Source organism: Aplidium turbinatum, chromosome 9, assembly GCF_918807975.1.
Source record: "Aplidium turbinatum chromosome 9, kaAplTurb1.1, whole genome shotgun sequence".
Classification (NCBI taxonomy): Eukaryota; Metazoa; Chordata; class Ascidiacea; order Aplousobranchia; family Polyclinidae; genus Aplidium; species Aplidium turbinatum.
This window is the reverse complement of record NC_137480.1, coordinates 10,283,562-10,298,917: the sequence shown is the minus strand read 5'-3', so window position 1 is coordinate 10,298,917 and position 15,356 is coordinate 10,283,562. Positions and strand designations below refer to the sequence as shown.

The 15,356-nt window shown below is 38.4% G+C and overlaps 1 non-coding gene across 1 annotated transcript; it reads left to right on the top strand.

Annotated features, from left to right (window-relative positions):
- Positions 1-7,790: 7,790 nt before the first annotated feature.
- On the top strand, positions 7,791-7,894 carry LOC145777809 (U6 spliceosomal RNA). Its single transcript, XR_014290381.1, has one exon. It is a non-coding gene; the product is annotated as a U6 spliceosomal RNA (small nuclear RNA).
- The last annotated feature ends 7,462 nt before the right edge of the window (positions 7,895-15,356 follow it).

The window sequence follows — 15,356 nt, the reverse complement described above, 5'->3', positions numbered from 1 at the left end:
AACTTTTTTATCTTGTTTGATTGGTGCTGTATGTGATGGCGCGCTGTGATGTTAGGTCGCGAAAATGGTGTGGAAAAATTGCCTCGTGATGAATTTCCAGACATTGTGGTGTGGTATTGTGCAAACCATACTGTAGGTTAGAACTATCGGTTCGTGATGTTGTACAATCAGTCAGTAATGCGTATCGATTTCGATCTTTATAAACAAGCGCTACAGCCTTTACCACGCTTCTCCTAAATAGCAGGGAATTGAGTGAATGTGCAGCGGCTGTTAAAGTGCAGTTGTTGAAAATCGGAAGGGTACTGGACACACGTTGGGTAGCCTTGAGTGTCAGCACAGTTAATGCCGCCTGGAATGATTTACCAGCACTTGTCGAACACTCCAAGAAGGGAGCTAGTAGCGACACAAGAGATTCTCGGAAACGTGCGAAATATCAAGGACTCTTGTCGAAGATAACATCCACGGATTTCGTGTCGGACTTGGCTTTGATGTACGAATCCTTGCAAAAATTATCCGAAGTAGCATAAGCCTCGAACTCCAAAACAGAGCATATGTACTATTTGGGATACAGATAACAAAATTAATAATCTTGCAAAATTATTTGAAACACGTAGGAACGAACCCGGACGACATTATTGCATTGCCATAGTTGCTGAAGAAAACTTAGAGTTCAAAGATGTGGAATTGCATGTAAATATTGCAGAAATAGCCCGCCAATCAATTCCCGCATCTTCTATCATCACTTAGAAAATTCCATCCAAGATCGCTTGTTGAATTCAACAGACTCGTCATTTATTAACAGCTGCAAATACTTTCAACTACTTGGCCAGAGGACACAGTAATGACACACGGAGAAAACGAAATCATTGAAGTGGCAAAGAGATTGCGCTAACAGTAGACGAACGCGAAGCTGTGAGAGGACTTCGCGAATATAAAACTACGAAAAGAAGATCCCAGTGTCTTCAAAATTTGATAACATCACTAAAATCCCTTCCAATTTCATCAACCAAGTGTGAACGCGGATTTTCACAAATGAACCTCATACTGACATCTGACCGGGCTTTTCTACACACTGTAACTGTTTCAAGTTTACTCTTTATACGAATGGTCGGTCCTTCACTGAGAAAGTTTTAATCAGTAAAGTGTGTTGGATCCTGGTTGCGCCAGGGACGTAACTCGGCATTTGAGACCCGAAGTCGCCAGAGGATTTATGGTTTTGAATTCGATAAATGTCTTAAAAATTGTAGGCTGTAACTTGTATTTTTTTGTGTTTTTGTTTCACTAAAATACGAATATTTGCGTTGAACAACGCTTATCATCTATGGACCATGATAGCCTACTTACTTTAGCAACGTTTTTCGTAGGCTACATCAAGTGTGTTGTTTCAAAATCTCATAAGGGCATATTTCTGAATCTCTTCTACGGCACCTAGCGCATTTGGAAAGTAAAAAACTAACGTTCCGGAAGCTAATCTTCTGGAAATCCACCACTGGTCTCTTTCAACAAACAAACAGTCTCGTAAGTTCATAACTTGTATACCTTACTTCAAATCAGAATTTGTCTGATATATTTTTTCGTTGCAGTTTTGTAGATCTCGTTTCAACACACGAGCCATAAAAATTTCTCATCGTCTCAAATAGTATTAACAGTGTCCTATGGTTGGCACATCTCAAGGATTGTCTGTAATTTGGTCCAGCCAGTTGTTAAATGCAGTACCACACTCGTGTACAGTTTCGAAGCCACCTGGGATTTTGGTTAATGGGCATGGGAGGACCAGGTGGTCACTGGTCAGTGTCCTGTTTCCTTGTTTCCCAATGGTGGGCATTCAAATGTCTCAAATAATATTGAATCTTACTACATCAGATTTTTGTTAGTTTCATTAAATTTTTTCTTGTTCCCAAATAAAATAAGTTTTCATCTTTGATGTTTGTTTTGTATCTATATCCTGCATTGCGGGAATATAGGTAAAACTTTATACTTGTCAGGAAAAGTATTATGAAGCATTTATTCACTATGTGAACACTGAGCAGTTATGAAAAACTCCACTTTAAAGGGAAAATATCTTCATTCAGGTTAGTAGTTACTAGCAATAGTCAACACGGGTGGTGGGCATTTGAAAGGAACATTAACCTAAACATTTTCTGACAAATGCACTTACTTTTGACAGCTACAAATATCAGTGATAAGATCACAAATGATCTGCAAGAAGCATCAATGACAAAATGACAAAACACACGAAAGGAATACTTTTGTTTCAACATTTATAAAGCGTATACATCGTTGCTAATGCTAAGCTATCAGTTAAAAAACATGTTTAAACAAGCTATTGGCAATAGCTTGCATTAGAAAATTACCACAAACAAGGTAAGGGACCGTTCAAATATTACGTAACGCTATCGAGGGGGAGGGGGGGGTTATGAAAAGCGTTACGTTAGCTTCACATCGGGGGGGAGGGGGTTCAAGCAAAACGTTACGTAACGCTTACGAGTACGGTACGGTAGTTTATTTGTGCATACTTTCCGAGTCAAGCAGCAAAAAAGCGACACATGGTGATGAACAGGTATGCAGGTGTACCTATGACCACTAGCGTACGCAGGGGGGGGGGGGGGGGGGCATTGGGCCATATTGAGAATGATGCTTTCAGTCTCTTTATGCTTGGGAATGATGCTTTCAGTCTAAAAAAAACTTGCCTAATTTTAAACAAAACTGCAAGAGCGAGTTTTGCCAATACCAAACATTCAAACATCTCAGCCAGGAATTAGCAACAAGAAAACATAGAGACTTAGCTTTATTTCCGAAAAATGCCGAAGAAAACATGATCTTATCCTTTTGCTATGCAACCTGACAGCACCATTTTACAGGAATATTTATACCCACATTTTTGTTGAAAATGTTCTCAGAATGCACCAAATTCAAAGTAATTTTTTAAATTTTCTGGCGGAGGCCCCCCGCCGATGGATGTCCTGCCGTTAGGCTAAGCCCACCGGTCGTCAAACTCTCCCCCCTTTCAAAATTCCTGGCTACGCTACCGTCAATGCCCTCCCTTCAGAAAATCCTGCGTACGCCACTGCCTATGACTGTTAGGCTACATAGCCTAGGCCTACATATGTTCATTAAAGAACCAAATGACTTTGACACAAACCTCTCAACAGGTAGAAGACATTCATACGTGCGAGTCTGAAGAACACAGTTATGCATCAAGTTCGAACCACACAAGTGAGAGTAGGCTGCTGTTCCAATATATAGAAACATTTTTGAAGCATTGGTGACCCAATTCGAAGATGCTTAGCTTTCCTTGCGGTTTCTTTTGCGCTTTTGTGATGTTTCTTTCAATACATAACCAAACAATGAAAGGTTTGGATCGAAACATTTTGGACGGTGGGCTACTAAACGTTTTCAATAGGTACATAACGTTTTAATCCAAAAAAAGAGTATAGCTAAAATTTCATGTCTCAAACGTAAGCTTTAGGTGCATAGGCTACAAACCAAGATATTTTATCAGCACGTGTTTCCACGTCATAATTTTGATATACACTGGCAAAACGGGCTTTGTAATGGAAAAGCGTCACGTGGGGGAGGGGGGGGTTGACAAAAACGTTACGTTGGCGTCACATGGGGGAGGGGGGGTCAAAAATTCGGAAAAACAGCGTTACGTAATATTTGAACGTTCCCTAAGGTGTGTTCTGAATACTGCCATCTTGTTTTTGCCAAAATTTCGTCAACCCATTGAGTGTGTACAAGAATAACCGGTACCGGTATACTAACATCGTAGGGTAACTTCCATAAAAGGAAAAATAAATTAACTCATGTACATTAGGCTATGTCCTGTATCAAATTGCATTAATTCAATGTTTGTCAGGTGTACTGCCGCAAACATGCCTGAGAATGAAGAAGAAAGTGAAACAACGTAGGACTATGCAAAAAACATGTGCTGCCAAGCACAAACACTTAGGAATTTCAGCAAACCAATAAAACCATTTTTACTAGTTTAATGTTTTTCAAGAGCACTATAATGAAACTATAAGCTGCAAATTGTAAAAACTTTGCAACTTTACAAGAAAAATATGAAAAAAAACACGCTTGTTTTTTTTGGCCCAAGTTTTTTTTGAAAAAAAACACGTTTTTTTGCATTTACAATTTTACATCTCTAGTCAAAACCAAAGTATAGAATATTTTCTGGACTTTTTTCTGGTGACTGCGGGCTAAGCTTACAAAGATGTTAAAAATGATAGCCACAAGGCAGTAAACCATAAACAAAGCTCGTCTTTAATCTTGCTGAGTTAAATATTTTCAAACTGGCCTAAATTTTTCCTGCCCTTTTCCTTTTACTGAAAAACTTGCCCTTTTCCTTTTAAATCAGTTACTGGAAGATACGGAGTTCGGCTTTGACGATGTCCAGCTTGAAATAGAAAGACATTTGGGTTCATTGATATGAGAATTTGATTTGATTATCCCTAAAAATGCAAAGGATTCGGAATGGGTGCGCAATTTATTTGCTGTTGATGTTGATATCCTGCTGGACAACTACCAAAGCATTTTTCGGTTTCATGAGGAGTTTATTGACATTCAGTGTGACAGTGTATTGATGAAGTGTTTTTAAGAAAGAAACCCTTGGTCAATTTTTTGGACAAAAGTCAAAGAAAAGATTGTTGTTCAAAACATCAAAACAAAGGAGAGAAATTGTCTTCAGCCTGAAGATGACATGAGACTGACACTGAGCAAGATAGCTCCAAACTTTGATAAAGTTGTAGAAACAATACAAAGTCAAAACTCACAATAATTAAATTCGACATTTTGTTGTTATGTTTGTGGCTAATTTTTTCATGCTTACAAAGCGTTGTGCGAAACGTGATTTTGGAAATAGGGTCGCCAAATTTTCACTATTAATTTAACCTTCATATTTAGGTCGCAACAAATAAAGGTTGAGAAGCACTGATATAAGCTATTGAATGATTGGGCAATGGGCCCATCGGAATGGCCCGTTTCGGCGAGTCCGATTCAGCGAGTCCGATTCGGCGGCGAGTTCTCTATTCGGCGAGTTCTCTATTCGGCGATTTTTTGAAATTTTTGAAAGAAAATTATCGGATCTTTTTCTTCAACAGATTGATTATGTTTGATCAGCTGTGATCTCCCATATGAACTGCCTCCATTTTGTTCTGTCTTTTATTTTTATTAGTGCTTCCGACATGCTTTTTATTCCTGTAACTTGCTTGATATTGTCAAAATAATTTATTTTTTGTCGTCCTTTTGTTCGTTTGCCTTGCACCATCCCAGTTAACATTGAATTTTCCAACGAGTTGCTTCTTGCAATGTGTCCGAAATATCTCAATTTTCTAAGGTTAATGTTGTTTATCAGACTCCATTTATCGTTTATTTGTTGGGAAACAAATTCATTTGTTTTTCTTTCCATCCAGCTGATACGTAATAGCCTTCTGTGACGTATGTATGTGTGTGACGTATGTATGAATGTGTGTATAATTGCACCGTACTATTCTCACAGCAGACGAAATAAAAGTTTTCTCTCTCTTTAACCAGCAAGACGCCTGTTCTCGCAAATGTAGCGACGAACAGCTTTAACTGCATCAACAGACATCTATGAGGTAACCTGACCACCACCTGCACAAAACATTTTTTACTCACTAAAACAGTCTAAAATAGCAAAATGTCCTGCAACTGTACCTTTAAGTCTAAGATATATTCAAACGATAGAGAACGGCAATAAACAATTGTTACGTCATAAGTAATTGAACTAAGCAGAGTTGAAAAATGAAAAGGTTGTCAATGTTTATTTAACAAAAGGTGTAATCATTTTTAGAATCAATCATTGTTTTATTTGTCAGTAACAGGAACATAGGTACATGTTTGAAATATGCAATTAATATACACAATGCAAAAGTTACACAAGTTTCCATACTGACAGGGAACTTGAATATTAGTTTTTGTTCTGCTAATTGTTAGCCATTTGTTTTCATGTACGTCGAGTAAATCTACCTACATGAAAACAAATGGCAAACAATTACCAAAGCAAAAACTAATATTCAAAAAATGACCATACCCTTTGTTAAAGAAACCTTGATTTGCTAGAACAGGCGCCTTACGGGTTAAAGCGCAGACTATTTTGCGTGTTGTGGATGTTTCCTGGTTAGGCTTATGGTAGTAGGCCTACAATTTTATACTATACTCTTTCGTGCCATTTTTCATTTAATTCGCCTTTGGTTATTAGTCTTTTCCATCAATTCTTTATCGTAGCAAGAGTGAAATGTTTTTCATTTGACCTTCATCATTTGATTTTTTGTGCTGTTTGCTTTCAGCTTAACTGAAGTCTCTGAAGATGATTTAGCTGCTAGATCTAGAACAGATGATCGAAATCGATTTTTAGCTGCTTATGATTGAACTGACTTGTGTGGAAATTCATTTCAAAAAACTCCAAAGAAACTCCATCCCGCTCCGATACCGAAGTCACCCGCATGCCATCTAGACCATGACCATTCTCATATCATTTTCACTACATTTTTCATCATTCATGATCATCAGTTTCATATATCATGCTCAAATAATAAGTTAATTAATCTAAATTCCTGTACCCATCAGTTATCAATTCCTATTCAACATCACACCACTGTCGTTGCTGCGAACACTCTATTTTACTTAAAACGATGCACTGTAGCTTATTGTATATGTAATATGTTTAATATGTAAATAATATGTTTAATATGTAAATAATATGTAATCAAATATAGTTATTACTATCTGAAGCCTTTACAAATTGTTTCACCTAACGCAGGGATCACCAACCTTTTTTGCATGCGAGCCACTTTGGCACTAAGGAGAGCTGTGGTGGGCCGCACTAATAAAATTTTAGGTACCGTAGGTTGACTCTTAGCCTATGCTAGAAAAGAACGCATTTCGTACCCAGTATCCAGCGTTACATGTTGTTCATATTTATGTTAGAATACCGCAGCAACAAAATTAATCGAACAACGCTACTGCCAGACCAAGCTCCTTTTACAACACTTTTGACTTTTTTAACAATGCCTAATAAACAAAGCCAATTGTTTTGCGCACTTATAGCGAGGCGAACGGTTTCATTAAAATATTCATCGCCAAGCAAGAGTGGTGTTGTCACTTCGCTTCACAAAAGATATCTTGCAATCAACAGTTTCAGTAAACAAGGAAATGTTTGACACATCGCAATACAGGCAACAATAGTGACTTGCAAACATATCAGCGAAACATAGGCTCCAATAACAAGGAGAAAGAAACCAGGCACCATGAACCAAACTCTTGTGGAAATCACCGAAAAATCGTAATTCTATCGTAATTCATGAACAGTCTTCCCTCTAAAAAAGCAATGAGTTGGTTTTTCATCCTTTTTGTGAGAGTCTATAAAACCGCCTTTCTTTTATTATAGACAACTGTCACTTGCGGTGCTTATCAGCGTGGCAAGAATTTGTTGATTAACAACATTTTGCAGTACTTGCTTCGGCAGTAGGCCTACATGCTTCGGCAATACATGCTTCGTTGAAAAGGAGCGATCTTCCTGGCGTCAGTACTACCTGACTACTCACTATAGAACAGCGAGCATTGTGTTTCGCTAACCATACCGGTGTAGCCTCCACACTAGCCATCAAGACTTTTCCAAAAACATGTGTTTCTCGGCAGTCGAGTGTAGCAGGAACTCAGCGATAGACACGTGTTTCGCCCATTGTTTCTCCCACTGATGAGCCCAGCCTAATGGGCGAAACACGTGTCTATCGCTGAGTTCCTGCTACACTCGACTGCCGAGAAACACAATACATGCTTTGGCAATACTAAAATTGGAACGATACAGAGAAGATCAGCATGATCCCTGCGCAAGGATGACACGCAAAATCGTGAAGCGTTACATAGCTATTTCTTAAAAAAAACAAAAACATTCTGCAGAACTAAGCTAAATATTTTCATAATACAATCAGAAAAAGTCTTTAAATTTATATATAATATTTTGCCAATTTATTATAAATTGAGTTGGCACACCGATCTATTTTGCCAACAAAAACTTGCATAAAGAGAACACTGCTCGTGAAACACAATGAGGGTGAAACGCACACTAGTGTTTACAGGACATTTACAAACTTAAAATAAGCAACCCTATGCTCACAGACATTTTCGAATTCGAAAACAGACATTTTAATCAACCACTGGAACAGTGTGGCTGGACATCGCATTGGAATAGCTTTAAGCAACCCCCACCTAGAACTACAATCTGATTGGTCGGTCAGTGGAATCGTATGCAAAGCGAAAATATGCTTCCCGGAAAGTATTTTTGCCTTCGTGCTCTTTAACTCCTCAAGAAAAGTATTTTTGGTTATACTTATACGCTGATACCTTCCGCGGGCCGCAGCGATACCGAGTGGCGGGCCGCATGCGGCCCGCGGGCCGCCAGTTGGTGACCCCTGACCTAACGGATCATCAATTACACAGGCCAACAAAAAAGATAAAAAATTTTGTGTCTGCAATGTAAGATGTGATTTGAGGTATATTGAGGCAGCTGATTTCAAAAATCACATCAGATTTTGTCCATCACATCAGGTTTTTGAGATTTTTGCATGATACTTTTTCTCATAATATTGGCTTTTTGGCCGAATTTTCTCTTACTGTTACCGTTTTATAAAGACCTTATTAGCCAAAAGTGTTTCAAAATTTGTCATATTCATGGAAATGATTTTATTTTGTAACATTTGGAGATGTATGAGGACACCATGACCATTGGAGTGACCGACCTACCTTCAGAAGGTACACTAGTCAGAAGCCCCCCTAGCTAGATGGTCCACTGGTCAAACGAGTCACCTAGACCATCTGGCTAGTGGACCATCTGTCTATGGTAGACCATCCAACTTATGTACCTTCTGAGAACTGTCCATAAACCACCCCTTACAGGCAGGGTTACATTCACTTTCGCCTGAATGCTTAGTACCATTCTACTTTTTGATAAATAACATCGGTTTTATCTTTTTCGCTGAAGGTGGAGATTTAAGCGCATGTGAAACTTGTCTATGACTCATTCTTATTTGAATTTTCATGTATTCAGATTTTTTCATATTAGCAAGGTGTTAATTCTGTTTGTGGTGTGAATAAGTAGCAGAATGACATCTTCAAAAAGGTGTGAAAATGACCCTGATATTCTTTGTTACATAATGTAGCAGTTATAGGCTACTGTTCCTAACCAAAGGCAAACCATAACAAGTTTTGTGAAACAAGCATATCTTACATACTTTAAAATTCGCCTGGGTGATCAGGACAAATCATGGGCTCCACACATGCTGCATGTAAAGCTTGTGTGGAAAACCTAAGACGATAGATCAATGGAAATCTTAAATCCACTCACAACATTCACAAAAATCATGCAAGCGAAAGTTTGTCCAGAGTAACGTTTCCCAAATGTGCATGTGAATTTTCTTTTTTCTGTAGAATTGAACCTATTTTTAAGTGTCTATTCTATTCAATTTCTTCAATTTTATTTTTCTTTGTTGGCGCAAACATAATAGCGAATGACATTGCAAACACACAACTGTAGCACCAACAAAAGGAAAAAATGGCAAAACCAAAAGGTTTAAAATATGTAGGCTATTGGCCATTGGGGATTTGCACAGCCATCAAACCTACTTCTTAACACGAAAAAAGTAACAATGTAGCCTACTCTTGTAAAAAAAATGACGTTGAACGTTTAGTGTTAGCAGATAAACTTTGAAGAATTAGGTTCAAGTTACCACACTTCAATAAAATTAAAAAAAACAAAAAAAAAACAGGTCTTGAAATACCTCAATGTTTTCATTAATATTATGTTTGTATCTCTTGTGTAGACTTTAGACTTGATCGTGATGAATTTAGACTTTATCACAGACCTTGTTGACAAAAAAGAGTTCAAATTCCATAAAACGCCATAGTCTACCAATACAGATCAGGAGTCAATTTTACCAATTTTTATCAAAACAGCATTCAGATATCATAAAATCCTGATGTGATACAAAAAATCTGATGTGATTTTTGAATTCAGCACCCAAAATATACCCTTGAATGACATTTACTATGCTGACACAAAAAGTGTGTTGGCTTGTGTTATTAATTCAACGGATCATCAATTTTGTAGTATTTAGTTTTTATTGTTTTTAAATAATATGTAATATGTTTAATATGTAATAATATGCCGTATGTTCATTGTTCATTCTTAAATGCTCGTGTTGTTGATTTTTCTTTTTTATATTGGTTGTAAGGTTCAGTCGTCCCCGCATGGTTTCATCAACTGGCACATCTCCAGTTGCTTTAGGTATGTGGAGCCAACTGGTTCTTCCAACTAATTCATCTACTTTAAACTGTTAGGTTTGGTGGCCGTGCTTAATTTACTTTCGTGTACGTAACCTTTAAATTTGCATCGCATGCACGTTTTAAACTTTTGTAGTTTTGCCACCTTTTCCTTTTGTTGGTTTTATTGCCGTTAACTGTTGGTAACTTTATCATTGCTGTTGTTTTCCGACAAAGAAAAATAAATTGAATTGAATTGAATTGAAAATAAATTCGTTTGTTTTACAAGACATGTAACGAGTCGTTCATATCAAGCATTGTTTGGGTTTGACACCTGTCAGAAAATATTTCATTTTCTATAGTTGTTTGGGTGGTCTAATAATTGTGTATAATTACACAAACAAATAAGAACACCCACAAGGGGAACGATGAGCCACAGGCGAATAACTGCCGGTTGAGAGTTGAGGTTAACCGCTCTCAACCGGCAGTTATTCGCCTGTGGCTCATCGTTCCTCTTGTGTGTGTTCTAATTTGTTTGTCAAATGCCTGTAGTTTACACCTCATGTGATCTGTTTTCCATCGTATAATTTACTTGTAATCATTCCTGTGTCACTCGTTCAGTTTGTGCTTTTCAGTCTGGAGAGTCGTTAGTATACAGTTACAGTTATGGTGCAAAGTCAAATTTACCTTACAATTTTCATGTTATGTACATATTGCAGATATGTAATTCCTGATGAGGACACACGTACGTGTCGAAAACGTTACAGTTTATTTTTAATAATGTTATATTTGTGTATGTAATTCATCATGTTAAACCCGCTAAAGTTACTTTGTTTTATTTCTCTTCGTTGTAATTCTAAGCAAAAAAAAATCTACATCCATAAAAGTGGTTGACCACTAGTCGTACATATCACCTTCATTGACTTCAAAAAAGCGTTTGACGGTGTTAAATTACCCCGCTTTTGGCAACTTCTGGATAAAACTTCCATCAACAAAAAATGCATCAACCTCTTGAAAGCAACAATCAAAACAAACATAGGAACAACCAGACGAATCGATATTAAAAAAAGGTGTTAAGCAAGGTGATGTCTTGTCTGCTATCCTGTTTTGCATCGTAGCTGCTGCAATAATCTCAGAAACAGAAAATGAGTATACAATTGGATTCACCATCGGCGGTCATGTAATGTCCAACTTAAGCTACGCAGACGATATAGCCATTTTGAATAATTTTAAACTGAAAATGCAGGAATACCTAGATGCCTTGTCAAAAAATGCTGCTAAATTCGGCCTCCACATAAATGTGTCCTAAACCAAATCCAAATGTATGCAGGCATGGGAGTCGATAGTGAAAAAGTAAAGAATATTCCGATATTCGATAGTGCCAAAAAAAGTAAAGAATTAACCGATTTCGATACTAGAAAAAAAAGGTAAAGAATAAAGAATGTAGTAATCGATATTGAAAAAAAAATATTATTCCACCACTCTTTCTGAATGCTCAAGGCAGTAACAAATTTAAAAAAATTCAAAGAAGTGAAAAATTATTCCCACTCAAGCAAGCCTACCGCATCGGCATGCTTTAACAATTACGATCCTTTCTAACAAACTGCATGAGCGCCTGGACCTGGCCTAAACAAAAGAACGCAGGGTTCGAGTTGAATGGTAACGCCTTGAACATCACACGGCCAGGGCGAAAGAGAAAATTGAATTGAGTCCTCTCTTTGTCATGAGTTACCATGGGGGGTGGGGGGGGACAGATTATACCTGGGACTGGTATATAAGTCCCCCACCCCCCTTGGTAAATCATGACAAAGACAGGACTCAATTCAATTTTCTCTTTCGCCCTGGGCGTGTGATCGAACCGTCTAGTTAGTAGCTGGTTCCCTCCGAAGTTTCCCTCAGAATAGCCGGTGCCCGCCTCAAGAGTTTTATCTGGTAAAGCGAATGATGTTCTAGTCTTTTCCGAGTTGAATGCGATCAACCAGGGCTTCCCCGCAAAAAAAAATTTGCTCCTCCTTTCAATAGAATTTCAAAGTCTGCCTAATAAAATTGTGGAATTCGGTTAATATTTTACGTTGTTTATTTGTAAACTTTACAGAAAAGTACCGAATATCGAATATCGGATTCAACGCGCAAAAAAGTAAAGAATAGCAGCTAATCGATACTTATTTGAAAAAGAAAAGCAAACACGGATTCGATAGTGACAAAGTAAAGAATAACGCCATCGAATGTCGATTCGTAATCGATAGTCCCAACCCTGAATGTATGACAACCGACAAAACTAACAACACACTCAATCTCACTCTCTATGGAAAACAAATAGAACAAGTACCAGAATTCATATACCTTGGCCACCGACTATCCGAGACCAACGATGGAAAGACTGCAGTGCAATACCGAATTGGCTTAGGCTGGGCAGCATTTGAAAAGACTAGAAAGATTCTAACATCCAATAGACTCCCCATCAAACTGAAATCAAACACCTACGTTTGACCAGTCGTGCTGTACAGTATAGAATACGTAAATTGGACATCATCAACAATGAAAAAACTCACCACCTTCCAAAATCACATCATGAGAAGCATGACCAACAAAAGGCTACTTGACCACACGAAAACAGAAGATCTTTTAACTATGACAAAACTACATCCAATTGCAGCAATAATAAAATCAAAAGTTTTAAAACTGTTCGGCCACACTAAAAGATCACAATTCGGAATCAGCAAAGTTTGCACAGAAGGCATGGTAGAAGGAAAAAGAAAACGTGGCAGACAACCAAAACGATGGCAAGACAATATCCAATCATGGACCGGACTCAACTTGGCGACACTGGGCGAGTTGGCTCAAAATCGCCACTCTTGGAAGCAAATAACCTATGTTGATGCGCAATCTGCTACAGGCGGAGATGACGACTGATGATGACTAGTCGTACAGCCACTAATACCTAGCGATAGAATACTCCCAGCATAGACAATTGTGAACTGACTACAGTGTAATGGTAGGCTAAACATCTAACTCTTACTAGCTAACTAAATTTAAGTAGGCGAGTTTCAAACGCAATTGGTACCTGAAAGAATTCCGTTCACCATCAAAAAGGAATTTTGAATCACCTATCGTAAACTGAAAGGAAAATTGAGGTAGCAGAACAAAAAGAGGGTAGTATTACTTGTGCTCGTTTTTCTTTGTTTGTCTCTCACAAATTCACGTGTCTTTGTTGGCGACGAGCGTAGGTATATTGTATAGCCTGCTAACATAGTGACGTTTAAACCACGTAAAAATCACGTTACGTGAATGGTCACAAAGAAAAACCGTAGAAAGTAGCCTACCTATTGTATTGTTTTGTTCAGCGACGTTTCATTTATGTAGTTAATTCGCCACTTTCTTTCTTCTCTCAACTTGTATTTCAGTTTGATCACTATGGTTCAGGTGTGTTCCAGCGTTCACACTTATTATCCTTTTTTAATGCTGTTCAGTCTGCGTTTTTACTGCACACCACTCACTTCTCAATTCGACCCAGTGCGGTAGCTGGCTAGCTGCTCATATGACTTAGTTTCAGATCCTAATAGTATGAGGTGAAAACACCACAGTTCCATCACGCCTGGATTAACAAAAAATGCTTTATAATATGATACTCGGTGAAGCGTGCGATTCGCGACGTGGCCACGCTTATGAAAAACCAAATAAAAAGTCTTAGGATACCGTATTGTAGATATTTACAGTTAGGCTACAATCAGACGCGGGAAACTTAAAATTGTTTGTATTTGAACTGACTCCACTGTCTGATATATTACATCAGTCTCACTAGACTAGATATTGCAAGAATAGGAAACAAAGATGCTTTTGCTTTTTTTTTCAAAGTTAGGGTATTTTTGTTCTTTTCTTGATGTTGTTTTGCTTGCATATGCGCAACTTTTGAATTACATCGTCAAAAAATGTGTAAATATGTTTGTATACAAACGAGTTAGCCAATCTTTTTTACTATCACAAACAGGAAAACCTGGAGAGTATCCGTCGTGCTACCCTGCTACCCGCACAATAGCGCTTCAACAGACCATAGCAAAAATTGCTAATGCCTCTTCTATCCTACATCCGCTCATATTTACAACTACTATGTGGGCATGCAATAAGCCGCACGGCACTCAATGGGTGATTCTCACTAGCTTGCCTCATCTTCAGCATTCGCCGTGTGGGCGTTTTTTTTTATCTGGCGTGTAGATTATTTCCTCTCGATGATTTGCGCTGACACGTGTCACACGTTTACATTAGCCCTTTGCGGTCAACAGGCGAGTCTGGCTCGCCTTTTCAAAATTGCCGATTTAGTCGTAAGGCGAGTATAGCTCGCCTTTTCCTAAAATTCCACTTTGCACACTCGTAAGGCGACCGTTTCTTGCCAAACGTAAATTTTCGGCAAACAAGCATACTTGCTATGAAAATATGTTGCTATTACTTCTCTTAGAGGATCAAAGCATGCGAAATAAAAGTAGTTGTGGTTGGTCAACCAAGCAAATCTAGTTGTCAGAAAACTGAGTTGTGTTGAAAGTGAACTGTGCAGAATTTCACGTTGCGTAATACCACGTGATAACAAGGCATTGTTAGGCTGCGAAATTGAACAAAGTGGAAACCACGTGTGCCTTAGTTGGCAGTGGCATACCGTAGGGTAGGCCAGGGCCGGATTTAGCTGATGGGGGGCCCGGGGCACATTTAGATCGGGGGCCCCCCTGAAAAAATTTTTTTGCGCCTACGGCGAGAAAAACCACCTCTGCGTCTACAGTAGCATCAATCCAGCGCTGCACAGCATTTTGCAGAAACTTCAAAGGATGTAAGGAAGAAAAAATAACACAAAATCGCATTTTTTCCACGTAGGGGGACCCTTCAAAAGTCGGGGGGCCGGGGCACCTGCCTCCCCTAAATCCGGGCCTGGGGTAGGCTGCTGCAAGCTTTCGCAAACATATTGTGGCTACTTGTTCAGGCTGAAGACGGTCGCTGTAGCTTTAGCACAACTTGGAATATAAGCTACTCATTGAATTACGTTTCGTTTCTAGCATTAGTTGCAACGTTCATCTGATGAAATTGAAAGT